The sequence below is a fragment of the Balaenoptera physalus genome (assembly GCF_965194825.1).
Source record: "Balaenoptera physalus genome assembly, chromosome: 2".
NCBI lineage: Eukaryota > Metazoa > Chordata > Mammalia > Artiodactyla > Balaenopteridae > Balaenoptera > Balaenoptera physalus.
In genome coordinates this window covers 36376320-36402862 of record NC_138883.1, presented here as the reverse complement: position 1 = coordinate 36402862, position 26543 = coordinate 36376320, and the positions used below count along the sequence as shown (strand labels likewise).

Here is a 26543-nt window from a genome sequence, read left to right as displayed (position 1 = left end):
GCCTTTTCCAATAACAACATCCTTCAAATGACTTATATCTTTTTGTCTAAACTCCTACCTTAACTCTGACTTAATCTCCTATCTCCACCTCTACCTTGAGTTGGATAAATTTTTGTTGTGGATATATTTCTTATGCATGTAAAAAGGCTTAAGTGTAAGTGAGTAAAATGCAGAAGGATGAATGAACTCTATATGTGTCTCAAGGTTCTTTCCAGGCTTATGATTCTAATTTAATCCCTATAGTACCTGGATTTCCAGATGATAGAAAACAGAATTAGCATGTCTAGAGATTTCTCAACAGATCTATTTCATAATGATTTAAAAGACCAAAATTTGATTGGAATAAAAACATTTTGGTGTGTTTTGATGTTTCAGTGGTATTTTTCCCTCTCTCGGAGTATTTTTTCTGGAAAAGCAAAATTAATCTTTTGTGAATTCAGTCATAATTTTTCAGTTTAGTTGGATTTTTAAGGTTTTTCTGGGTGCACCAGCTGGACCTTTTGGATACTACTCTTTTTCCACTGAAATGTTAGAAAGACCAAAGGAAGACCTACAACCAGCTGTTAGATTCATGTTTCCTTTGGATGATGTTTTGAAGTTCAAAAACGGAACTTTGAGAATTTTAAACACAGCTGAGCAGAGTTTCCAAGAGGTAACATTGTAACACTACTTTTTTTCCTCCATATTTATTTTCTTGACTCCCAGTAGAGATCCTGAATGCTGAGTGGTGAAGACGTTTATAGGCTCATTACTTTGTAGGGCAAAAAAAATGAAAGAACTAATTTCAAAGTTAAAACTTAAAAAAAAGGAGATAATTGTAGAAGTGAGGAAGGATGAATGAACAAGGATGATCATCCATTCATTCAGCGCATATATGAAAGTCTACTATGCACCAGACACTCCACTAAACACTGGAAACAAAGCAATGAATAAAATAGGATCAGTACCTACACTCATGGAACTTAGATTGCCTGGAACAGTGAGTAGAACATAATAGGGTCTTAAAAATAATTTGAATAAATGAATTTCTGTATTGTGGAGAAGAATTTGGGGGTAAGGGGCATTTTAGTGAAGAAGTGTGGAGTGTCCTGTTCATTGTATTTCAGATATTTCATTTAAAAAATGGAAACAAGTAAAATATCTATTAATGGGAAAAATGATATAGTTATGGTAATACATATAATGTAATACACTGGAGCCCTTAAAAATAATGACATATATAGATGTATGTTGGCTAACATAAAAGATGTTCTTTACCTAATGTCAAATTAAGCAAAGTAGGCTGTAGAATAGGATGTATGAATGATTCCTTTAATCTAAGATTATTTACATTTGTGTAAAATATCTTGAGAGATGGTGGAGAAATGGTAATAAGGAATTATTCTTTCTAGGAGGTAAGTTTCCTGTGATCTTCCCTTTATCTTTTATGTATTTCTGTCTTTTGTTTTGTAGTGACTATTTAAAAATAAGCTAATTTTAAATGTTTGGGATAAATTGATTTTTAAAAAGATTTTTTTAAACTTAATATCTGTATCAGTAAACATGTTACTGGTTGATGGTCCATTGTCCTGTAAATGTAAAAAATCTATCTAAGGAATTCTGCATTTTGTTTCTGGAAGAATATAATTAACCAGAAGGAAATGATTACATTTAACATTTACTGTTAACACTCAGAAGGTATAGTTTTAAAATGAACAATAATGTTTCTTTAATGTATGTAATGGTTGAAAAATATTTAGTAGTAATTTTAATTTTGTTTTGTAGATACTTTGAGGAATGTCTACATAATTAGATGGTGGAGAACTGAGAAAATTCTTAGGTTTTTTATGTATATGAAAACTTAGTTTGGATGTAGTTATTAATAGATATTATATTGAACTGCATTTTATATCTGAAGATTTGTTTTTGCCCTTTCCTTTGCTTAGTATGACTTCTAAGTTTCTTAATTAGGGGAGAGAACATATGGATTTGGGGAGTCCTGATTACATCTGGTCAATATTCTTAGGTTTTCAAAGTATAATCGTGCAGACCATATTGTTACTTCATGACTGTTTTCTTAATTTCTTGCAATAACTTGTGTTTGTATCAGGAGAAATTAATGGACTCGTGAAAAATGTTCCATTCTGCACATAGAGTGTTTGTAACAAACTCATTTTATTAGAAATACTGTAGCAACTTTACTTTTTTTTAATCCTTTGGAGGATCATGTTGACTCTAGTTATTGGAGTTCCAAATGATATGTGATTGAATGTGAAAACTTGTCTCAGGGTCTGTTTATCTTTTTTAAATGATATTGTTAAATAATTGTTTAAATGATCATGTTAACCTTTAAAGGTTAACATTTGGGTTAACATTATTTAGGTATAAATGAAAGTATTATTCCTTCAAAATAAGAGTTTTTGTCAGGCCACAAAGTCCCTTGGACTGTGATATGCTAAATTTGAAACAATTTTTTCCCCTAGCTATTTAGCTATGTGCCATAATTGTATAAAATCTTCACACACTGAGCATACAAAGCAAAGACATCAAACTATAAACTTTAGAAGGTGATTTTTTAGATCGTTTCTCTCTTTCTCTCTCTCTCTTTTTTTTTTTTTTTTTTACTTTTTATTTCTGAAAAGTAAGATGCCTATTCCAGTTTAGTGAATGTGATAATATCAAATCCAGGTAGAATGGTACATTTCATCTTGTCTTCATTTTTTAAGGTGAGCTAGTTTATAGAATGGAGAATAAATCATTTTGTTAGATGTTGACTCCCTTCTGGTATAAAAATATTAATCTTTTTAGCAGTAAGTCATTCTATTGTAAATACTTTAAAATGTTTAAAAGTAATTTATAAAAAAGGAATTATAGAAAAACTGAAACAATGCCTAAATTAATACCATATACATGAATGATAGATAGAATTTATAATTGGTATTTATAGATAGAATTTATAATTGGTATTTTGTTACAAAAGACATGTATTTGGATAAAAACATTGTGTATGTTAGTCTAAATGAAATGGATGGCTTCTCATAATACTCGTACTTTCCTTTATTGTACTCATTTATTTATTATTCAGCAATATTTATTAAGTGTCTGCTATATTATAGGCACTGTTCTAGATTCTGAGTGATACCAGTCAACAAAATAGAAATTATTGATCTCATGGAGCTTATACACTTGTGGAGAGAAAGAAACTAAACAAATATGTATGTCAGATGGTGATAAATGTTCTAGAGAAAGGTGACTACATCAAGTAAGGTAATAGGGAATGTCAGTGGGGAGTGTACCATTTTTATATAGAATGGTTAGGGAAGGTTTCACTGAGAGGGTGACACTGAATTTGATGAGGGAAGAACTATGGTGGATATTTGGGCAAGTGTGTTTCAGACAACAAGTTCAAAAGCCCTGTGTTGGGTACAGGCTCAGCATATTTAGAAACCTAAGAAATTAATTGTGTAATTTTTTCTTTCCCAGTAGATTCTAAGGTCCACTAAAACAGTGGGGAAAGGCCGTCTCTGTCTTGCTCATCATTGTATCCTTGGTACTCAGTATAGTGCCAAACACATAGTAGGCAGTGGGCCAGTGAATAACTATGGTTGAATTCATGAATGATGAGGGGAAATTTTGGAGGAATCCTTATTTTTTTAAAATTAAGTTCATACTGCTAAGATATTTAGAGCTTCAAAGGTCTTCTTAGGTGGAAAAGGAGAGCTCTTGAGGAAGAATGATTCTTCTAAAGATCACTGTTCATTATGGTAGCATTCTGTGATGGCAATGATTTTTCTCTCTTATTCTAGCTATTGATAGGGGATCCTTTGTTTAGATGAATGGTCTAGACATGGGAAGATACTTGCTGTGGAAGACCTCCTTGCAGTAGAATCTGGACTCAAATAACTGGGTTGAAATTCCTGTTTGACACTTGCTCGCTGTGTGACCCTCCCCCTTTATTTCCTTTTAATTGCCCTGGTTTTCTTATCTGTAAGACAGATGCTGTTATTTCAATTGCAGTATTCTCTTAAACATTTTCCCTTGCATATTGGGATTTTCTCATTAATCTTCTAATATACCACTCATGTAGACTTTTTTTTTTTTTTTTTTTTTTTAAGGAAGTTACATTTAAGAAAACAGGACTTTGGAATCAGACATACTTGGGTTCTATAAAAGCTCACTTTTTAAAGTTATTTGTTAACATGTGTCAGAGTTTTATCTAACTAATGAGGGAACAATCAGGAAGACCAAAGAATTGCTACTAAGAGTATTTGAACATCAGGAGTTCATGTATTCATTTAGGAAAGGAATGCCAAGATAAAATTGCAAAGCTACACAGAAGTCTCATTAACTTTCTGAAGGAAAAGGAAGCCATATCACCTTGGAAACTTGGAATGTAAAATAGTGAGTTCAACTTATATATCATCATGGTCTTTATCATCATCTCCAGTATCAGCAAACTGGATTGTGTCATCATCTCCAGCACCAAATATATCTTTTTCATTGATTTTAGCATGTTTTGGAAGCTTGCCATATGCCTTCAGACTTATAGCTTTATCTGCATTGTGTTTTGAAATTACATCAGCTTTGTTATCCTGATAGTCAGGCAGACCAACCAATAAAATATCTGAGGTATTTATTTAAACCATTTTCCTCATTTTTCTTTTGATATGGCATAGCCTCTTTACACATCAAAGCACATTGCTTCTACTCATTCATTTCCCAACAATCTGATTACCTGAGCATACCCTTATTCATACGCTTTACACAGCAACCTTTTTTGGATTCATTTTCTTTCTTACCCTTGCACCTGTTTTTACCTTCTTTACCTTTATTCTTGGGTATGGCAATGCTTCCCAGCATCCCAAATTCCTTTCCTGTGGTGGCAGTGGCAGCTGCTCCTTTGAGTGGCACACGGAACAAAGTAGCACGTGGTAATATGGAACCACGTGTGTGGGACAGTTTTGAGACTGAGCTTTTCTAAGACATACTTAGCAGCATCAAAATTCTTTTCTTGCCTCTTCCCTTTCTGTGTATGTTAATATTCTTAAGGTTTTCTGGGGCAGGTATAGAGTAACCTTCACTCTTATGCTTTCTTAGCCTTATTACTAAGGTGGACCTCTGTGCTTGTGTCTTTACTGAATGTCTCAAGTATTCAATGAGGACTTTTTATCTTGTTTGTGAGAACTTGGATGATTCCTGGCCCTGTGTAAGCTGGGAATTATTCACCTTTTATTACCTGGCAGTTATTCTTTCCCAGAAGTTGTTTTTGCTCAACCTTAACTTGCATATGCAAATTGGTATTCAGGTAAAATTTAAGTGGAAATTACCCCCCGCCCCCCTTAAAAAAATTGGTCTTTGCATTGCTCTCTGACTTCAGGATTTCCCTCCCTCCGCCCCGCCCCCCGCCAAATAATTGCTACTTTGGCCTTTCTGTGCTCTGACCTCACCTGTCTTTTCTTTTTTTTCTTTTTATTTGGAATTTATGGCTGAGACTGGCATCATAAATATATGATGCATCAGTATATGATGGTACTGAAAGCTGTGAGAGTGAATTCAACTTAGAGATGAGTCTACATAGAACACACTCCAGAGTTCAGAGATCAGGGAGTTGAGGGGAGATAAGCAAAGGTGGGGAATCAGGTGGAGGAACACTGGGAGAGAGTGGGCCATAGATGCCAATTAAAAGAAAAGAGGGGAGATATGAAGGAGGAAGATATAAATCAGTTCAAATATTTCAGGTAATTAAGATGAGGACTGCAAATTTTTTTTTGAATTTTTTATACAGCAGGTTCTTATTAGTTATTTATTTTATACATATTAGTGTCTATATGTCAGTCCCAATCTCCCAATTCATCTCACAACCACCACCACCAACCCCTCCTGCTTTCCCCCATTGGGGTCCATATGTTTGTTCTCTACATCTGTGTCTCTATTTCTGCCTTGCAGACCGGTTCGTCTGTACCATTTTTCTAGATTCCACATATATGCGTTAATATACGATATTTGTTTTTCTCTTTCTGACTTACCTCACTCTGTATGACAGTCTCTAGATCCGTCCACGTCTCTACAAATGACTGAAATTCGTTCCTTTTTATGGCTGAGTAATATTCCATTGTATGTATGTACCACATCTTCTTCATCCATTCGTCTGTCGGTAGGCATTTAGGTTGATTCCATGACCTGGCTATTGTAAATAGTGCTGCAGTGAATATTGGGGTGTATGTGTCTTTTTGAATTACGGTTTTCTCAGGGTATATGCCCAGTAGTGGGATTGTGGGGTCATATGGTAATTCTATTTTTAATTTTTTAAGGAACGTCTGTACTGTTCTTCATAGTGGCTGTATCAATTTACATTCCCACCAACAGTGCAAGAGGGTTCCCTTTTCTCCACACCCTTTCCAGCATTTATTGTTTGTAGATTTTCTGATGATGCCCATTCTAACTGGTGTGAGGTGATACCTCATTGTAGTTTTGGTTTGCATTTCTCTAATAATTAGTGATGTTGAGCAGTATTTCATATGTCTCTTGGCCATCCGTATGTCTTATCTGGAGAAATGTCTATTTAGGTCTTCTGCCCATTTTTTGATTGGGTTGTTTGTCTTTTTAATATTGAGCTTTATAAGCTGTGTTTGTATGTTTTGGAGACTAGTCCTTAGTCCATTGATTTGTTTGCAAATATTTTCTCCCATTCTGAGGGATGTCTTTTCATCTTGTGTATAGTTTCCTTTGCTGTGCAAAAGCTTTTAAGTTTCATTAGGTCCCATTTGTTTATTTTTGTTTTTATTTCCATTACTCTAGGAAGTGGGTCAAAAAGAATCTTGTGGTGATTTATGTCAAAGAGTGTTCTTCCTATGTTTTTCTCGAAGAGTTTTATAGTGTCTGGCCTTACATTTAGGTGTTTAATCCATTTTGATTTACTTTTGTGTATGGTGTTAGGAAGTGTTCTAATTTCATTCCTTTACATGTAGCTGTCCAGTTTCCCCAGGACCACTTACTGAAGAGACTGTCTTTTCTCCATTGTATATCCTTGCCTCCTTTGTCATAGATTAGTTGACCATATGTGCGTGGGTTTATCGCTGGGCTTTCTATCCTGTCCATTGATCTATATTTCTGTTTTTGTGCCAGTACCATATTGTATTGATTACTGTAGCTTTGTAAGATAGTCTGAAGTCAGGGAGTCTGATTCCTCTAGCTCTGTTTTTTTTTTTTCCTCAAGATTGCTTTGGCTATTTGGGGTCATTTGTGTCTCCATACAAATTTTAAGATTTTTTTGTTCTCATTCTGTAAAAAATGCCACTGGTAATCTGATAGGGATTGCACTGAATCTGTAGATTGCCTTGGGTAGTATAGTCATTTTCACAATATTGATTCTTCCAATCCAGGAACATGGTATATCTCTCCATCTGTTTGTGTCATCTTTGATTTCTTTCATCAGTGTCTTATAGTTTTCTGAGTACAGGTCTTTTGTCTCCCTAGGTAGGTTTATTCCTAGGTATTTTATTGTTTTTGTTGCAGTGGTGAATGGGATTGTTTCCTTAATTTCTCTTTCTGATCTTTTGTTCTTAGTGTATAGGAATGCAAGAGATTTCTGTGCATTAATTTTGTATCCTGTAACTTTACCAAATTCATTGATGAGCTCTAGTTGTTTTCTGGTGGCATCTTTAGGATTATCTATGTATAGTATCATGTCATCTGCAAACAGTGATAGTTTTCTCCTTCTTTTCCAATTTGTATTCCTTTTATTTCTTTTTCTTCTCTGATTGCTGTGGTTAGGACTTCCAAAACTATGTTAAATAATAGTGGTGAGAGTGGACACCCTTGTCTTGTTCCTGATCTTAGAGGAAATGCTTTCAGTGTTTCACCATTGAGAATGGTGTTTGCTGTGGGTTTGTCGTATATGGCCTTTATGATGTTGAGGTAGGTTCCCTCTATGCCCACTTTCTGGAGATTTTTATCATAAACGGGTGTTGATTTTGTGAAAAGCTTTTTCTGCATCTATTGAGATGATCATATGGTTTTTATTCTTCATTTTGTTAATATGGTGTATCACATTGATTGTTTTGTGTAGATTGGGGAATCCTTTCATCCCTGGGATAAATCCCATTTGATCATGCTGTATGATCCTTTTAAAGTGTTATTGGATTGTATTTGCTAGTATTTTGTTGAGGCTTTTTGCATCTATATTCATCAGTGATATTAGTCTATAATTTTCTTTTTTGTAGTATCTTTGTCTGGTTTTGGTATCAGGGTGATGGTGGCCTCATAGAATGAGTTTGGGAGTGTTCCTTCCCTGCAATTTTTTGGAAGAGTTTGAGAAGGATGGGTGTTAGCTCTTCTCTAAATGTTAGATAGAATTCACTTCTGAAGCCATCTGGTTCTGGACTTTTGTTTGTTGGAAGATTTTTAATCACAGTTTCAATTTCGTTACTTGTGATTGATCTGTTCATGTTTTCTATTTCTTCCTGGTTCAGTCTTAGGAGGTTATACCTCTAAGAATTTGTCCATTTCTTCCAGGTTGTCCATTTTATTGGCCTAGAGTTGCTTGTAGTAGTCTCTTAGGATGCTTTGTATTTCTGTGGTGTCCATTGTAACTTCTCCTTTTTCATTTCTAATTTTATTGATTTGAGTCCTGTCCCTCTTTTTCGTGATGAGTCTGGCTAAAGGTTTATCAATTTTGTTTATCTTCTTAAAGAACCAGCTTTTAGTTTTATTGATATTTGCTATTGTTTTCTTTCTTTCTGTTTCATTTATTTCTGCTCTGATCTTTATGATTTCTTTGCTTCTACTAACTTTGGGTTTTCTTTGTTCTTCTTTCTGTAGTTCCTTTAGGTGTAAGGTTAGATTGTTTATTTGAGATTTTTCTTCTTTCTTGAGGTAGGCTTGTATTGCTATAAACTTCCCTCTTAGAACTGCTTTTGCTGCATTGCACAGGTTTTGGATCGTCATGTTTTCGTTGTCATTTGTCTCTACGTACTTTTTGATTTCCTCTTTGATTTCTTCAGTGATTTCTTGGTTATTTAATAGCGCACTGTTTGGCCTCCATGTGTTTGTGTTTTTTACGTTTTTTTCCCTGTAATTTATTCCTATTCTCATAGTTTTGTGGTTGGAAAAGATGCTTGATATGATTTCAATTTTCTTAAATTTACCGAGGCTTGATTTGTGACTCAAGATGTGATCTATCCTGGAGAATGTTCCATGAGCACTTGAGAAGAAAGTGCAATCTGCTGTTTTCAGATGGAATGTCCTGTAAATATCAATGAAATATATCTGGTCTATTGTGTCATTTAAAGCTTGTGTTTCCTTATTAATTTTCTGTCTGGATGATCTGTTCATTGGTGTAAGTGAGGTGTTAAAGTCCCTCACTATTATTGTGTTACTGTCGATTTCCTTTTTTACGGCTGTTACCGTTTGCCTTATGTATTGAGGTGCTCCTGTGTTGGGTGCATATATATTTATAATTGTTATATATTCCTCTTGGATTGATCCCTTGATCATTAGGTAGTGTGCTTCCTTGTCTCTTGTAACATTATTTTAAAGTCTATTTTATCTGATACGAGTTTTGCTACTCCAGCTTTGTTTTGATTTCCATTTGCATGGAATATCTTTTTCCATCCCCTCACTTTCAGTCTGTACATGTCCCTATGTCTGAAGTGGGTCTCTTGTAGCCAGCATATATATGAGTCTTGTTTTTGTATCCATTCAGCAAGCCTGTGTCTTTTGATTGGAGTGTTTAATCCATTCACGTTAAAGGTAATTGTCGATATGTATGTTCCTATGACCATTTTCTTAATTGTTTTGGGTTTGTTTTTGTAGGTCCTTTCCTTCTCTTGTGTTTCCCGTTTAGAGAATTTCCTTTAGCATTTGTTGTAGAGCTGGTTTGGTGGTGCTGAATTCTCTTAGCTTTTTCTTGTCTGTAAAGCTGTTGATTTCTCCATTGAATCTGAATGAGATCCTTGCCGGGTAGAGTAATCTTGGTTGTAGGTTCTTCCCTTTCATCAATTTAAATATATTGAGCTACTTCCTTCTGGCTTGTAGCATTTCTGCTGAGAAATCAGCTGTTAACCTTATGGGAGTTCCCTTATATGTTATTTGTCGTGTTTCCCTTGTTGCTTTTAATAATTTTTCTTTGTCTTTAATTTTTGTCCGTTTGATTACTATGTGTCTCGGCATGTTTCTCCTTGGGGTTATCCTGCCTGGGACTCTCTGCGCTTCCTGGACTTGGGTGGCTATTTCCTTTCCCATGTTAGGGAAGTTTTCAACCATAATCTCTTCAAATATTTTCTTGGGTCCTTACCCTCTCTCTTTTCCTTTTGGGACCCCTATAATGCGAATGTTGGTGTATTTAACGTTGTCCCAGAGGTCTCTCAGGCTGTCTTCATTTCATTCTTTTTTCTTTATTCTGTTCTGCAGCAGTGAATTCCACCATTCTGTCTTCAGGTCACTCATCTGTTCTTCTGCTTCAGTTATTCTGCTCTTGGTTCATTCTAGTGTAGTTTTCATTTCAGTTGTTGTATTGTTCATCTCTGTTTGTTTGTTCTTTAATTCTTCTAGGTCTTTGTTAAACATTTCTTGCATCCTCTCGATCTTTGCCTCCATTCTTTTTCCGAGGTCCTGGATCATCTTCACTATCATTATTCTGAATTCTTTTTCTGGAAGTTGCCTATCTCCACTTCATTTAGTTGTTTTTCTGGGGTCTTATCTCGTTCGTTCATAGTCCTCTTCCTTTTCATTTTGTCTGTCGTCCTGTGAATGTGGTTTATGTTCCGCAGGCTGCAGGATTGTAGTTCTTCTTGCTTCTGTTGTCTGTCTTCTGGTGGATGAGTCTATCTAAGTGGCTTATCCTCACCTGTCTTTTCGACTCAGCAATGTACTGACTTCTATTTGGGTTTCTGCTCCAGCATCCTGCAGTCCCAAAAGTGCTTTCAGAAAGACATGCTAGGTAATTATAGGGCTCACCTTTTTTGTTTCCCTTTTTTTTGGAATCACTTTTGAGCTACCTGTTGTCCAATGTCATATATGTAGTTTGTCCAGTTTTCTAGTTGCTTGCATATTGAAATTAATTCTGGATTATATTACTCCCTGATGGGTGAAAGTAGAGATCTCTTAACACTTTTAAATTGAAGAATGATATTCTTAGCAAGTGATACATCCTGCCCATCCTGTAAATAAAACCTGCTTTGGCTGCTTTTCATCTAATACTAGTTACTAGTTAACTGATGCATTAAATTAAAGTTGGTGTAACCTTAATGATTTATAATAAGCTGATTCTCTTGGGTACTTTTATGCCTCACTGAAGAGCACTGGTTGTTTTATGGTACTATTTTTCTATTAAACATGATTCAATATAGCTAAAAAAACAAAAACAGAAACGTTAACATAACTCTTACTTAGTATAGAAACTTTTTACTAATAAAAAAAAATCTGTTTTATATTCCATCTATTGAGATACAGTGAAATAGTATAAGTTTAGTACTGCTCATTATTTCGTTAAAATTCTTCCAATTAGTTTAAAAGCATTGGTAATTGGAAGTAGAATGTAGACATAAACTGGTGTGAAGTTGAGAATGTCTCATTAAGTTTGGAATTAAAAAAAAGGATTTATTTGGTGAAGAACAATACAGTGAGCCTAAAGTGTTTTTGTTTTTGTTTTTTTTGAAGGATCTGAGGTGCTCATGAAAGAGTTAAAGACTCTCATGCTTATGGTTGATTCGGTTTGCAACATGAGGTTCATTCTTCATCATTAGTGTTTCAGTTACTATACTAGGTACAAGGTGCCCTATCTGGTAGTCATTTTTTTTCTATGGTGTTCTTAGTCAAGAGACTTGAAATTCTTAGGGGAATGTTTGAAAATGAGTCAGTAGTAGCATTGTGATTTGAATGTTGTGTGCTTAGGCTTAAAGAAGGCATTTTTGTCTCTAGCATCAGAATTGCATATAAGTAAATCTTAAGAAAAAATTCTGAAGGAATTTATAACCATGATTTACATATCTCTCAAGGGATAAGGGTCAGGGTTATAATTATAGATGAGAGAACTATAAATGCAGTAACTCTAACAGATGGTACCAAAATGTCTGAATTTTTGTTACTTTTATTATTTCTTAAAAACTGTTTAATGATACCTGTAAAAATTACTGCTTCTACATACAGCTATTAGGTTTGGTATAGCAAAAGATTTTTTACTCTTTAATTGTTTTGATAGCAGATACAAAATGCAGATACCTAATTTTTCAAAATCTTTTAGATACTAATGACTATTCACTTGTGAGAAAGTTTAAACTGATAGATGACAGTCACTAGGTCCATTTGCCAAACCTGCTTTTTGTTTTGGTCTGTTATTGCTGAAAGAGATGGGTCTACCCATAGTGTTACCTAGGTGACATGGATGCACTGCATTTCATCCTTCTAAATTGTTTACCATTGAAATTCATGGGTTAGGTTTGTTATTTTGGTTCCATGTTCCCTTGTTACTTTGCTACTAAAGACTAATAATCCCTCAATAATAATGGTTTTGGTCAGCCAAGCCATATTGCTTTGATTCATTTGAAGTTGAGAACAGGACTCCATAATGAAATAGATCTGGCTATGAATCTTGGCTCCTTCTGGCTTTGTGACCTTAGGTGAATTACTTAAGCTCTGCTGGTATATTTGATATTAGTATAGTTTACTAATTAAATGAGTGAACACTGGAGCCAGTTTGTGAGGATTTGAATCCTGGTTGTGCTAGTTATAAGCTGTGTGACTTTGGGCAGGTTACTAACTTTTCTGCTTCCTCTTTCTCATCTGCAAATTAGAGATAATTATAGTACCTATCTATAAAACACTTGGGAGTGTTTTATACCTACCTGGCATGTAGTGAGCACTCATACATGTTTGCTAGTATTATCTTCTATAAAACGAGGACAGAAATAACATAAGAAAGATGTTATGAGGCCTGAATGAATAAATAAATAAAACACTTTGCACAGAGACTTAATAAATGTTCAGTAAATGATGGTCCTATAAGGGGATTAATATTATGATGATGCAGCAGATGTGCCTGTGAAGTAAGCATAGATCCAGGATTTGTAACTGAAGAGACCATACTGGAGCTCCGTTGCTAATTGGTCAGGACAACACAGTGTGTTCCAGCATTCTGATAGGTCACTTATACAGAACAAATCAACTTTTCTATCCTAGCTGGTGCACAAGATGTGGTAGATGAAAAATTCTATCCAATAAGATTTCAGAATTGCAATCTTGGTTTACCTATTGTAATACAGTTTGGGATTGGCCACACTCCACAGCTGGCCAAGGAAGTAAAAGCATTTATTGGGAAAATCTTTTACATCAGCCATATTAAAGATACGATATAAAACTCTTCTCAATATGAAGGGTTATTTAGAAGTTTTGAAAAATGGATAGCGAGTCATGATGCAGGCTCCTACGATTCTACCCAACTCTAAAATCTGTTTTCCCCTTCTGTAGTAATAGAACCCTGATATTTTTTTAGCTTAGGCACATTGATGCCTGGAAGAAAAGGCTATATTTCCCAGCTATGTGACTAAGTTCTGGCAAAAGAAATAAAAGTAGAAGCATTACGTGTATGCTTGCACTGATTCAGCTGTAAGAGACCCCATTTTGCTGTTCAGTTTCTCTTCTTCTTTTTGACCTGTATTGAAGACATGGTAACTGGAACTTCGGTGAACATTTTGGGCCATGAGGTGATCTTGATGATGGAAACCAGGTACCTAGAATGGTGGAAAAGTTAGAAGCTTTGGTCCCTGAGGATACTTGCAACCACCGTCTCCTACATCACCTATCTCTAGACAACTTTTACAAAAGGAAAAAATAAACCTCAATCTTGTTTAAGCCAAGTTACTGCTGTGTTTGGGTATTCTGTAATGTGTAGAATATATTCCTGAGGGGAAGGAGTATAAATAATAAAGCACCACTGAGATTTAATGGCTGGTGTACAGAGTGGGGTGTGGGGGGGGAACTTAAGATAAACGAGAATTGAAGGGGAGTAGCATAAATGACTCAGGGATTGAGAAGATTGTGGATCTACTTTGATTATACTGGTGAAATTTTATTAGATTAATGGGAAATATGAAACTATTTTATGGGAAAAATATTTAATACAGTAACGTTTGTACAATTAGTTATTAAATTACATTTTGTTGGATATTGGGGGTGGTTAGAGGAGCTGGCAAAATTGATGGTGGAGCATAAATCATTTTTGTCATTAGAATATTAACAATTTTTCATAGATTGCTATTGTTAGGTTGTTATGCCATTGTTAAATGAAGTACTCATAACTTTGTAGTTTTTTTCTGGTAAATATATTCTTATTAATGATACTTCAGGTGTCTCCTCTAAAAATTTTGGATTGGAAAATATGGAAAAAAATTTAGAAAACATTGGATTAGCTATTTTCTGTAGAAGAGGTTGAGAAAAGATTATTTTGAAGCCTATACAGCAAATGGTTGAGATTATTTCACTCTTTTACATAAAGCTTATTCTAAAAAATTGATTATGTATTGATACCTGGGCCCTCACTTTTAAATGGTTTGTGTGACACCAGAATAATTGACTTGACATATTTAATTCAGTAGCTTTGGATAGACAAAGGTTTAGATGCCTGAGCTGAGAATGTTACAGCCTCTTTAATCATGTTGCCTAATTTATGATTTGGTTTTATTTGGGTAGTGTGGAATTATAGGCCTAGAAAGACTTCAGGAGGTCATATACTTCATTGTAGTTTATCAAATGTGGTTCCTATATAGTTTTTATCTTTGTTTTTCCTTGTGGATCTATTCATTCCTTTCCCTGTATCTCTTATCATTTAAATTTTGTTTATTTAAAGGCTAGTAACAATTAAGTACTGTACATACTTTACTCATCATTTTTTATCACCTTATTTCCTTTTCTTCTTTATTTTATAGATTTTCCTGGACAGTACATATAACTTGAGTGGTGTGGAAACACCGCATACTCTTAAATCTCTAGCTATCCATTCTATGTGATAGAATATCTTCTTCAAGAATAAATTCCTTTTGGTGATGGCAGTATAATATTCCATTATAATATTATTCATTTTTCAGTCTTTAATATAAATCTTTGCTAATTTGGTGTATCTAATGTGTCTAATTTGATGTGTTTTAATGTATCTTTACTTAGTAATGAACTTGAACATCCATCTGTTTATCTATATTTTAATCATTTGTATCAACCGCATAATAAAGTCTTAGGCACGAGGGCTTAACTTACTTGGTTTTGAATCCTGTGTCTTCTAGTTACTAATTATGTGACCTTGAATATGTTTTTGTGATTGATTGGCAACATAGTGTCATGAAAGGGCATTTCATTTATAGACAAAAGACCTCTACTCTGACCTTAGCTTATACTAGCTTTGTAAATGCTTTGAGCAAATTGCTTAATTAGTGTGAGCTACAGTTCCTCATCTGTAAAGGGGTGGCAAATCATAATTACAGTTTTTTTGAGGAATAAATTGAAATCATAAATTATATGGCACTACCCAGATATAAAACAATAGAATACTTTGTCTTCACTTTTTTAAAAATACAGGAATATTTTATTGTTATGAGATATTTTTTTTTCCCTTGGACTTTTTATCTCATAACTGGAAGTTTGTATTTTTAACCACTTTCACTCAGTTTACTTACCTCCCACACTCCCAGCCTCTAGCAACCACTAATCTGTTCTCTGTATCTATGAGTTTGGGTTTTTTTTAGATTCCACATATAAGTGAGATAATACAGTATTTGTCTTTTTCTTTCTGTTTTATTTTACTCACCATAATGCTGTCAACGTTCATCCATATTGTTGCAAGTGGAAGGATTTTCTTCTTTTTTTAGGTTGCATACTATTCCATTATATATATTATATCCCATTTTCTTTATCCATTCTCCCTTGATAGACACTTAAATTGTTTCCATATCTTGGCTGTTGTTCTAGCGAACAATATAATGTTCTAGTGAACATGGAGCTGCAGATATCTTTTTGAAATACTGATTTTGTTCCTTTGGATAAATACCCAGAAGTGGCATTGCTGATCATATGGTAGTTCTGTTTTTAATTTTTTGAGGAACTGCCATACTATTTTCCATAGTGGCTGCACCAATTTGCACTCCTGCTAACGATACACAAGGGTTACCTTTTCTCCACATCCTCACGAGCACTTGTTATTTCTTGTCTTTTTGATAAAAATATGTGTGAGGTGATATCTCATTGTGGTTTTGATTTGCATTTTGCTGATGATTTGTGGTGTTGAGCACCTCTTCATGTACCTGTTGGCCATTTGTATGTTGTCTTTGGAGAGATGTCTATTTAGATCCTCTGTCCATTTTTAAAATGGATTGTTTATTTTTTCTGTTGAGTTGTATGAGTTCTCAATATATTTTGGATACTAATCCCTTATCAGATATATGCCTTCCAAATATTTTATAGGTTGCCTTTTCATTGTGTTGATGGTTTCCTTTTCTATGCAGAAGCTTTTTAGTTTGATGTAGTCCCACTTGTTTATTTTTGCTTCTGTTGCCTTTTCTGCTTTTGATGTCAAATTAAAAAAATCACTGCCAAGACTGATGTCAAGGAGGCGTTATAATTTTATGGTGCAAAGTCAATGGAATTAAGGAAAGGCTAACCATAACTCCTTTATTTACTGATAATTAATCATAGCTTTTATTTATCAAGCCCATACTACATGCTAGTCACCATGACTAGCACTTTCCATATATATCTCAGTTCAAGACTACTTTAAATAGTCATTTAAACTAGCAGAAGTAAATAAATTAAAGAGACAGAGTTAATAGCCTAACTCAACCAAAATATAATAATAATAGCTATAATAATTGTAGTTATTATGTTTTAACTCTAATTGGTCCATAATGAATGTTATTACCTAATTTACAGAGAGGTTAAATAATTTGGCCACAGTCACACAGCTAGAAAGTGGAGGAAATGGGCAAACACTGTTCTAGTTGACTCTAAAACTCACTCTCTATTAAGCCTCCAGTGATTACATTGCTAAATGTTATTGAGTGTATCTCTGTGTAGATGTTTTACTAGTTTCTTTAAGTATTGCATTAAAAATACATAACTTGTTACAATCTACTGGTGTATTGATGTTTTACCAATTTGAGTGAAGTGTAGAAAGTTTACCTCTAAAGTTCCATTACCCTCTGTCACTTATATAATGGTCTTAAATATTTCCTCCACATATATTTAGAACTACAACAGTGGTATACTTTTTGCTTCACCTGTCAAACATAATGTAGAAAACTCAAGAACAGAAGGTTAACTATATTATATTTACCCATGTTTTTGCTATTTCTTATTCTCTTTCTTCCTTCTTGGATTTATGAAGCAAAAAGAAAACTCAGAGAACTTACTGCCGTGTTGTTGTTCCATTAGTCCCTAGATCCCTAGCAGGTCTGCCTTTGCTTTCCACCTTACACAGTCATCTTGTTTCACCTCTCTGTTTACTTCATTGTTCAGTGGCCAACTCTTAAGGAGAAATATCCCAAATCTGTCTACCTCAGGCGAATTGTTTGACGAATGACAACTTACTTCTTTAGAATTTTGCAGTCAACAATATTTACTGTAAATGGGGAACAAAAAACTACATGTTTATTGTAAAAGCTTTTGAGAATCCTGAGAATTATTGGTGGTCAAGAGTAAAGAAATGTGTAAGTAACCCAGTGAGGAAACTGAGGTTGCTTTTATAAAACAAACATTAATAAACCATTAAGTGTTAAAAAAAAAAAAGTGGCCAGGGTTTTTTAGCTGTTCATAGTGGGAGGGATGGGGAGAAGTACATCTTTTCCATCTTGGTCTGGAACTGAAAGTTGCTTCACTATACTTTAAATGTAAAAAAAAATTAGATCAGCTGGAGTTGTTTTATCTAGTTTTCCTAATAGTGTGCTATTTGGGAGGAAAAGCTTGAGGCCCTTAAATCTCTGGATTGAGTTAGACTCGACATATCCTAGTGATATAGTTGCTTATCCTTGGGTTAAAAAGTACGTGTGAAGGAGATTTTCTAGCTTCCCTTGCAATTCTTGAAGTGAGCAGGTTCTTAATAACAATAATAAAAAAAATAGGTATCATTGATTTTGGTTCTGCCACTTACTGACTTTATGACTTTATTTAATCTCAATGTGCCTTAATTTCCTCCACTGTAAAATGGGGATAATAGTACTTATAAGATTGTTGAGAAGATTAAATAGTATTATAATTGTGAAGTAAAGAGAAAAGGACCTTGCATTCAGGAAGCACTATATAAATGTAGCTGTTATCATCATTATACTTAGAATGATAGGCCCATATGATAGGAATTATTACAGTCATTTCAAGGATAGAAAATTCAGGCTCAGAGAAAGTAAGATGCCTTGCCGATTCTTTTCTGGCCCAATTCTATTTAGGTATTATTAGGATATACACCCAGAGCTGTCTGACCTTACAGCATATCCTTTTCCAAGGTATGATGCTATGCATCAACATCATCAAATCCCTCTGCATCCTGAATTTTCACCTAACATTATATTGTGTGTATTTGTCTTCATACTTTACATTTTAAACCGAGCTATAACATCTCACCAATGATTGCACTATAATTTATCTAAACTTCTCTTATTTTAGGATATATAAATTGTCTCTATGCCGCCCATCTGGTTCATGTATTAATGAATCGAATGCTAGCCAATAATATCAGTATATTATTCTTTATACATGCGGTAGTAAAGATTAGCCTTTAAAGGGCATCATGCCTCTTATATGAGGATTGAAATGTGTTTTTAAAAAATGTATATCCTACTAAGATTTTCAGTAGCATAATATGTTTATTACACTTTTGAATCTCTGTTGTTCTGTAGAAACTCTTTTAAATCTCTTTGAATCTGAATTTTTAAATCTCTATTGTTATTTAGAAAGAGTTCTCTAGAAAGATTGTGCCTCTTTATTCATTATTTGTTGTATGAGACTTGGAATTTTTGCTATACATCTGTCGGCCCTTATTAACTGTTAAATGTAGTATTGGAGGACTCTGCAGGTTATCAAGAGTTGGCTTGAATGTCTTTGATTTGAAATTATATTTGGATATATTTCTTTCTGAGCATCTACTTTTGACATTTTCTGCATGTAAATATAAATGAATAAACATGAAAATGACTTTGAATCTTAGTTCTAATTCTTCAAAAACTTTATTTTTATTTTGCCTAGGATTTTGACTATAGATATTAAATAAATATATGCACATTGTGTAATATTCATGCATTCACTTTTTTGTTCTACAAATATTAATACAAGGCTTGTTCTGTTTTAGGCACTGTGCTCTAAATCCCTGCTCTGTTGGTACATATCTTTTATTATAGGAAATAAATAAGCCAATAAGTATTGTGATAGAGAATAATGGGGGGTGGTGAGTGCTTTTTTTTTTTTTTTTTTTTAAAGACAAGATATTGTAGCATTCTTGTAGGGTTTTATAGTCATTCATTCTTGCTTTCAGGGTACCGATTTTGTTTTGGCGCCTACCCTTAGGGATAAATCCTGATTAGTCTAAGCCATAATGGTAATCCCATTTCACTTACCAGTGATTGATTTTGCAAAGGATGAGGTGACTCACTCTTGTTAATAGGATATGCAAATTTGAGGGAAACTTCTTTCAGTAGTTTCCTTTAAAATGAGAGTGACTAGAAGAGATTACCAATTGTTCTTTTACACATAATTACTTGTGGCTGGAATTGAGGCAACTAACTTGTTACCATGAAGAGAGCTAGGACGAGGACAGAGGCTGTCATGCCAAGCAGGTAGAATAGAAAGATGAAAAGAGTTTTTTGACTATTTCATGGAGCAATTGAATTAACTAACTTTTTGTCAATTGAGAAATTGATTTCCTTATTTTTAAAGCCATTTTGAGTTGGATTTTCTCTTATGTGTGTCCTAGTGTGTCATAATTGATACATGTTGTCATGGACTGTCCCTGAAAAGAGGTGACATTTAAGTAGAGGTTTGAATTATAAGAATAAGCCAAAGGGATTTCAGCTCAGGTAGAAGGAACAGCAAGAATGAAGGCCCCATGATAGGTTAAGAACTTGACGTATTCTAAAAACTGGCAGAAGGCTGGTATACCTAGTTTCTGATGGCAAGGGAAAGATAATAGTAACAATGTTTATAAATTGTGTTACAGTTTCTAAACCACTTTTACTTATATTATTTAATGTGATCGTCACAATTAAGTGAAGTGACCATTTTGTAGTTTGGTAAACTGCCCATATATTTATAGCCAGTGATTGATTTGGTTGCTCTTTCTACTATATCATGTTGCCAATCGAGTGTATATTATGTATATACTTGATAACCAGATGAAATGGTAAGATATACATTTTATTTGAATTTGTTAGTGTTCCCACTTTTCAGCGGTATTGATTTATTTAAGGTGGAAGGTACAGATGCAAAGGCCAGATTTCTGGATCCATTTGAATAGTATAAATTAATTGCATCAGTAAACACAACCTGGTGTGTTATCTTGAGTTAAGGTGAGTGAGGTGCTCCTGATAGAAACCTCATAAATGTGGTTATGTGTTTGTACTTCATAACTAGGAAGATTAATTTCTAAGATATTGGCTGGTTTCAGTGAATTAATATTTTGTGTTCATGTAGTCAGGATACCTGGCATTTTAAATTCATATGTGTATATACTGTGACCCTACTGATAAGCATACTATGAGAGTGTGATAGATGACTCTGTAAGTCATGAATGAAAATTGAATTTTATAATCTTGGTAGGGGCTATATGAAAATTTCCTTTTCTTTCCTCTCCTGCCCTTCCCTCTTTTTCCCTTCCATGCTTTTCCCTTCCCTCGCTTTCCTTCCTCCCCTGCCTTACTCCCTTCATTCCACATATCAGTTTAGTTATTTCGCCAGTTGCTTTTATATAAATAAGTTGATTTCAACTAGCATGAAAGGATGATAATTAAATTATCATCTTAATTTATGATACTATTTTTACTTGCTTTTTCCTACTTCTTTCTTAAATTAATAAACACAGTTTTATTACTGCCCTTTTCCTATATATGGAGGCTGGACAGTAAGAAAGATTTTAAATAAGTTCTTTAACAGTACTTAATTTGAAAATAAACTGAGATCAGTTGAGAAGATATTTAAATATATAGTCTTGGACCTATATTAATTTATAATTGACTTGAATTATATATGCATAGGGCTCTTTAAATATTTGTACTTTGTAATTGATAAATAGCTTTTCTCTAAAAGTTTCATTTATATTTCTCTTTATCAACCTGATGCCTTTAAAATATAACAGTCATGCTTAACCTTTGCTACATTATAGTAGTCATTCATTAAATTTGCTGAATAAATGATTTTATTTTTCTGTTGAAATTTTCAGTTTATTCTGTTACATTGAATTACTTTAAGAAGCACTCTAACAGTGATTTGCTTTTTATTCTTTCCAGTTGTTAAAAAATTCTTCTAAAGATGATAACTCTCTAAACTATAGTAGATATTTATTATAATCTAAGGAATCATTATTTGAATATTTATGATGCTTTCTTTCGCTTTGAGAAAAAGTTAGGCTACGAAGCAGGTTCAGAACAGTCTCAGTATAGTTTGTTAATTATATTACTAGTTATTTTAGTTGATTCTCACTGCCTTTGAAATGTATAAAAAATAAAATTTTCACATTAACATTTGGATTGAAGTTGATCATATGTGTAGAATAATTACTTCTGATTTTTTCTTTAAAAGTAGGAATGTACAATGATGATTTTGCTGAAGAAAATCTGTCTCATTGAAACTCAAAATGCAAGCACATAATTTAGCCATTTAATGAATTAGCATCCTTCAATTATTGACATTTTCAATTATATTCACAAAATGGAGATAGTTTAAATTTTCTGTTATGATTTTTCAACTTTATTGAAGCATAACTTACATCAATAAAATGTACATATATTAAGTGTACACTTAGATGATTTTTCTTAAATCTATACCTTCTTATAACTGTCATTCCCCTTTTTAATCAGTTGTCTGCTTGTTCCCTGGCAATCAGTGGTCTGATTTTAGTCACTATATGTTAGTTTCTCTGTTCTAGAGCTTCATAGAAATGTGTATTCCTTTTTTGTCCCTGACATCTTTTGCCAGGCATGTTTTAGAGATTCATCCATGTTGTGTAAATCAGTAGTTTGTTCCTGTTTCCTACTGAATAATATTCCATTTATATGAATGTGTTACGTTTATTTATCCATTTAGCTGTTGGTTAGACACTTGGATTTTTTCAAATTTTTGATTTATTAATAAAGTGGCTGTTGTGTCTTCTATAAATATTTGGTGGAATTCACACATAAAGCCAGGTGGGCCTAGAGTTTTCTTTGTGGGAAGGTTTATTAATACATATTCATCATCTTTAATAGATATAAGGCTTTATGGCTCTTCAGGTTATTGATTCCTTCTTGATTGAGCATTGGCAGTTTATTTTAAGAAATTTATCCATTTCAGGTCTGGTTTCATATTTATTGACCCAAAGTTGTTCATAATATTTCCTTATTATCCTTTTGTAGCATCTATAGTGATGCTTCCTCTTTCATTCCTTATATTGGCAGCTTATGTCTTCTTTTTTTCCCTTTGATTAGTTCATCGAGAATATTATCAATTTTATTGATCTTTTCAAGGAATTTGTTTTTGGTTTCATTGATTTTTTTTCCTCTATTGTTTATCTGTTTTATATTTCATTGATAGTATTTACGATGTGAAGCTTTTACCTATTTTGCCAAACTTTCAAATACTTTCACACTTCTTGAGGTATAACGTAGGGACTTTAAAACCATATTCTTGGGACTTCCCTGATGGTGCAGTGGTTAAGAATCTGCCTGCCAATGCAGGGGACATGGGTTCGATCCCTGGTCCGGGGAGATCCCACATGCCACAGAGTAACTAGGCCTGTGTGCCACAACTACTGAGCCTGTGCTCTAGAGCCCGCGAGCCACAACTACTGAGCCCGTGTGCCACAACTACTGAAGCCCACGCACCTAGAGCCCGTACTCCACAACAAGAGAAGCCACCGCCATGAGAAGCCCACGCGCCGCAGCTAGAGAAAGCGCACATGCAGCAATGAAGACCCAACGCAGCCAAAAATAAATCAATTTTTAAAAATTTTTTAAAAATTAAAAAATAAAAAAACATATCCTTTTTTCTGCCTGTCATACATCTTATGACGTTGTTACAAACCCTATAGTATTTGTTATTTTAGTTTTAAAGAATCAAATGTATTTTGTTTTTCGAATCAAATTTATTTTAAAAGAAATTAAAAATGAGAAAAAGTTTTACTTATACCTGCTCATACATTTGTTCATTGTTTACATTCAACTTTCCATCCACAATTCTTTTCTTTTTTTTTTTTTAATTTATTTATTTTTATTTTACTTATTTTTGGCTGCATTGGGTCTTCATTGCTGCGCACGGGCTTTTTCAAGTTGCAGGGAGCGGGGGGCCCCTCTTCGTTGTGGTGTGTGGGCTTCTCATTGAGGTGGCTTCTCTTGTTGTGGAGCATGGGCTCTAGGTGTGTGGGCTTCAGTAGTTGTGGCCCGTGGGCTCAGTAGTTGTGGCCCACAGGCTCTAGGGCGCAGGCTCCGTAGTTATGGCGCACGGACTTAGTTGCTCTGTGGCATGTGGGATCTTCCCAGACCAGGGCTTGAACCCGTGTCCCCTGCCTTGGCAGGTGGATTCTTAACCACTGTACTGCCAGGGAAGTCCCACACAATTATTTTCTTTAAGCCTGAAAAGCATCCTTTTAAATATATCTTGTAGTGTGTATCTGTTGGCAACAAGTTCTTTCAACATTTGTTTTCTGAAAATGTATTTATTTTGCCTTTATCTTTTAAAAGCTTTTTATTTTGGAATAATTTTAGAATTACAGAAACTTTGTAAAGAAAGTACAAAGAGTTTTCATATACTTTTTGCCCAGGTTCTCCTAATGTTAACATCTTACATAGCCTGGTACATTTGTCAAAAGTAATAAATTAACAGGGTGCAATATTATTTACTAAACTACACACTGTATTTGGATTTCACCAGTTTCTCCACAGTGTACCTTTTCTCTTCCAAGATCTAATCCTAGATACCATGTCTCCTTAGTCTTCTCTAATCTGTGACAGTTTCTTAGTTGTTTCATGTTTTTTGTGACCTTGATAGTTTTGAAGAGTATATTTGGGTCAGGTATTTTGTTGGATGACCCTCAGTTTGGGATTTTTTGGTATTTTTCTCATTATTAGACTGGAATTACGGGTTTGTGGGTTGAATACCACAGAGTTAATGTGCCCTTCTTCAGTACCATTTAGAGTTGTTTCATCAGTGTAAAAATTTTCCCTGGAGCCCCTTGGTTAATCAGCCCTTCCTTCAATCCTTGGCAACTGCTGATCTATCTTTTTCACCCTGTAGTTTTCCTTTTGCCATAATGTCAGATAAATGAATTACACAATATGTATCTTTTGGTTCTAGCTTTCTTCACCTAGCAAAATGCATTTAAGATTGACCCTTTTTTTTTTTTTAACATCTTCATTGGAGTATAATTGCTTTACAATGTTGTGTTAGTTTCTGCTGTATAACAAAGTGAATCAGCTATATGTATACATATATTCCTATATCCCCTCCCTCTTGCGTCTCCCTCCCACTCTCCCTATCCCACCCCTCTGGGTGGTCACAAAGTACCAAGCTGATCTCCCTGTGCTATGCGACTGCTTCTCACTAGCTATCTATTTTACATTTGGTAGTATATATATGTCAGTTGCACTCCCTGACTTTGTCTCAGCTTACCCTTCCCCCTCCCCGTGTCCTCATGTCCATTCTCTACATCTGCATCTTTATTCCTGTCCTGCCCCTAGGTTCTTCAGAAAAAAAATTTTTTTTTTTTAGATTCCATATATATATGTGTGAGCATACGGTATTTGTTTTTCTCTTTCTGACTCACTTCACTCTGTGTGACAGTCTCTAGGTCCATCCACCTCACTACAAATACCTCAATTTCATTTCTTTTTATGGCTGAGTAATATTCCATTGTATATATGTGCCACATCTTCTTTATCCATTCATCTGTCGATGGACACCAAGGTCGCTTCCATGTCCTGGCTATTGTAAATAGTGCTGCAGTGAACATTGTGGTGCATGACTCTTTTTGAATTATGGTTTTCTCAGGGTATATGCCAAGTAGTGGGATTGCGGGGTAGTATGGTAGTTCTATTTTTACTTTTATTTTATTTATTTATTTTTTTAACATCTTTTTTGGAGTATAATTGCTTTACAATGGTGTGTTAGCTTCTGCTTTATAACAAAGTGAATCAGCTATACATATACATGTATCCCCATATCTCCGCCCTCTTGCGTCTCCCTCCCATCCTCTCTATCCCATCCCTCTAGGTGGACACAAAGCACCAAGCTGATCTCCCTGTGCTATGCGGCTGCTTCCCACTAGCTATCTGTTTTACATTTGGTAGCGTATGTATGTCCTTGCCACTCTCTCACTTCGTCCCAGCTTGCCCTTCCCTCTCCCCGTGTCCTCAAGTCCATTCTCTGCGTCTGCATCTTTATTCCAGTCCTGCCCCTAGGTTCCTCAGAACCATTTTTTTTTTTTTTTTTTTAGATTCCATATATATATGTTAGCATACGGTATTTGTTTCTCTCTTTCTGACTCACTTCACTCTGTATGACAGTCTCTAGGTCCATCCACCTCACTACAAATAACTCAAGTTTCGTTTCTTTTTATGGCTGAGTAATATTCCATTGTATATATGTGCCACATCTTCTTTATCCGTTCATCTGTCGATGGACACTTAGGTTACTTCCATGTTCTGGCTATTGTAAATAGAGCTGCAGTGAACATTGTGGTACATGATTCTTTTTGAATTATGGTTTTCTCAGGGTATATGCCCAGTAGTGGGATTGCTGGGTCATATGGTAGTTCTATTTTTAGTTTTTAAGGAACCTCCATACTATTCTCCATAGTGGCTGTATCAATTTACATTCCCACCAACAGTGCAAGAGGGTTCCCTTTTCTCCACACCCTCTCCAGCATTTATTGTTTGTGGATTTTTTGATGATGGCCATTCTAACCGGTGTGAGGTGATACCTCATTGTAGTTTTGATTTGCATTTCTCTAATGATTAGTGATGTTGAGCATCCTTTCATGTGTTTGTTGGCAATCTGTATATCTTCTTTGGAGAAATGTCTATTTAGGTCTTCTGCCCTTTCTTGGATTGAGTTGTTTGTTTTTTTGATATTGAGCTGCATGAGCTGCTTGTATATTTTGGAGATTAATCCTTTGTCAGTTGCTTCATTTGCAAATATTTTCTCTCATTCTGAGAGTTGTCTTTTCATCTTGTTTATAGTTTCGTTTGCTGTGCAAAAGCTTTTAAGTTTCATTAGGTCCCATTTGTTTATTTTTGTTTTTATTTCCATTACTTTAGGAGGTGGGTCAAAAAGTATCTTGCTGTGATTTGTGTCATAGAGTGTTCTGCTTATGTTTTCCTCTAAGAGTTTAATAGTGTCTGGCCTTACATTTA

The 26543-nt window shown here is 34.5% G+C and overlaps 1 protein-coding gene and 1 pseudogene across 6 annotated transcripts in view; one reads left to right on the top strand and one right to left on the bottom strand.

The window, feature by feature from the left end:
* Positions 1–26543, top strand: part of FUT8 (fucosyltransferase 8) — a 311319-nt gene that overhangs the window by 122887 nt on the left and 161889 nt on the right. The gene's annotated exons all lie outside the window — the stretch shown is intronic.
* LOC309655941 (eukaryotic translation initiation factor 1A, X-chromosomal pseudogene) lies at positions 2941–10408 on the bottom strand (annotated as a pseudogene). Its single transcript has one exon. The product of its transcript is annotated as a eukaryotic translation initiation factor 1A, X-chromosomal pseudogene (transcript).